The sequence below is a fragment of the Nannospalax galili genome, unplaced genomic scaffold (genome assembly GCF_000622305.1).
Source record: "Nannospalax galili isolate Female #2095 unplaced genomic scaffold, S.galili_v1.0 scaffold1264, whole genome shotgun sequence".
In the NCBI taxonomy this organism is placed as follows: Eukaryota; Metazoa; Chordata; class Mammalia; order Rodentia; family Spalacidae; genus Nannospalax; species Nannospalax galili.
Window position 1 is genome coordinate 734,046 of NW_008351636.1, and position 2,437 is coordinate 736,482.

The 2,437-nt window shown below is 41.0% G+C and overlaps 1 protein-coding gene across 1 annotated transcript in view; it reads right to left on the reverse strand.

Moving 5' to 3' along the window:
- Window positions 1-2,437, reverse strand: part of Ephb1 (EPH receptor B1) — a 514,312-nt gene that overhangs the window by 458,998 nt on the left and 52,877 nt on the right. The gene's annotated exons all lie outside the window — the stretch shown is intronic.

The window sequence follows — 2,437 nt, forward strand, 5'->3', positions numbered from 1 at the left end:
AGTGATGTTAGAAAATTAACCTATGAATTGCTGTAGACTTTCTATATACCAATAAAAAGCAATGAGAGACACATGGAAACACTCCTCTTTACACAAAAAAAAAAAAAATCTCAGAATAAACCTGACCAAAGAAATTAAAGACCTCTACAAAGAAAATTTTAATTCCTTAAAGAAAGAGATTGAGGAAGACATCAGAAGATGGAAGGACCTCCCACGCTCATGATGGGAAGAATTATACTGTGAAAATGACCATCTTACCAAAAGCCATTTATAGATTCAATGCAATGCCAATCAAAATCCCCATGACATTTTTCACAAAATTGGAAAAAACATTCTAAGATTCATAGGGAAGCACAAAAGAGCTCAGATAGGCAAGGCAACCCTGAGCACTAAGAGAAATGCTGGGGGGATTACTATACCCGATAGTAAACTGTATTACAGAGCTATAGTCATAAAAACAACATGGTACTGGCACAAAAATAGACCCATAGATCAATGGAACCAAATTAAATACCCAAATATGAGTACATTCAATTTCAGCCACCTGATATTGGACAAAGGGGTCAAGAACATTCACTGGAGGAAAGACAGCATGTTCAACAAATGGTGCTGGCAAAACTGGATCTCCACCTATAGAAGAATGAAACTAAACCCCTATCTTTCACCTTGCACAAAAATCAACTCCAAATGGATCAAAGCCCTCAATGTAAAACCTGAAACTCTGAAACTGTTAGAAGAAAACATTGGCAATAACCTACAAGATACAGGGGTAGGAAAGAATTTTCTAAACCGGACATCAATATATCAATATATCAATATACCAGGAAATAAGATCAAGAATCAACAAACAGGATGTCTTTAAACTGAAAAGCTTCTGTACTTCAAAAGAAGCAACCAAGGAAGTGAAGAGAAAACCCACAGAATGGGCGAAAATCTTCACCAATGACATGTCTGACAGAGGTTTACCATCCAGAACATATAACGAACTCAAAAAACAAAGTATCAAGAAAGTAAGTAACCCAATTAAAAGATGAGCTTAGGAACTGAACAGAGAGTTCTCAAAAGAAGAAATAAAAATGGCTAAGAAGCATCTTAAAAGGTGTTCAACATCACTAGTAATTAGGGAAATGCAAATTAAGATCCACTTTAATATTTCATCTTACCCCAGTCAGACTGGCTAAGATCAAGAGAACAAATGATACCAAATGTTGGAGAGGATGTAGGGAAAGAGGAATGTTCATGCACTGCTGGTGGGACTGCAAACTTGTTTAACCTATATGGAAAGCAGTGTGGAGAACTCTTAAAATACTACAAATGGAGTCCTCTCTCCTACCCACAGGCCTCTCTCTGAGGTAAGTCCATCGCACCCTCCGTGCCTTGACTCCCCCAGCCTCATTCACCCTCCCATCTCTGCCTCTATTCTCTCCTCCGAGTTTCGGCCCTGCCCCATTCCTTGTCTTGGGGCCCCAGACACCTGGGAAACCAATACTGCTCCCTGATCCTTTTTATCCAGACCAACATAGTGCCTTCTCTGGACCCCAGGAGCACTATTTCTCGGCCGTGCCCTGCCCTCACCTCCCTCTGCTTCCCTGGACCTGTACCACCGGCCAGCCTCTTTCTGGGAGGCTGAGGCTAACCTTTCTTATTCTTGATCCTTTACATCCAGACCAACCCAGCTCCACAGTACAGTCCCCAGGAGGCCTTGGGGCCTCTTCCCGCCCCATCTGCCTTTTCGTCTCTTGGTGGAAGGGCCACAAGCTGCCCTAGACCAGCATCTTTCTTGAGTCAGGCTCCCAGGCCAGTCCAACCCCCAAATTCCTGAGGCCAAAATCATTCCTGGAGAGATCCAGACCATAGGAGAAAGCCTGAAATCATCTGATCCTCACCTGAATAGGGCCTCTGTGGGAACTCCTGAAGACAAAAGCAATCTGGCCACTCCAATATAAAATCAAAAGAGAGAACCTGAAGCCTAGACCAACCAGGTTTTCATGCCCAAAAAGTAAACCACAAAGACACATAAAGTTCACAAAAAGAAGCAGACCTAAACTTGAAGGCCTGAGTCTCACACAAGAATCAGAAACTACAAAAGAAATTCACATGTCAAAATCACAGAGAAAAAACAGTAATATGAAAAACCAAAATAACATATACCCACCAAATATCAATAGTCCTCTTGAGGAGTACAATGAGAACCCCCTAGAGATAATGCAGGACATGGAACTCAAAACAACAATTATAAACATGATAAAAGAATTCAGTGAATTTAAAGAACACACAAAGAAAGAAATCAAAGAACTGAAGGAAGATAGGGGTAAACTTCTGAATGAATTCAGAAATGAGAAATATCGAAGAATACCCAGGCTGAAATGAAGAAGGAAGTGAAACACTCAGTAAGCCAATTAGAAATGACAGGAGAAAGCCTCACCAATAGGATGAA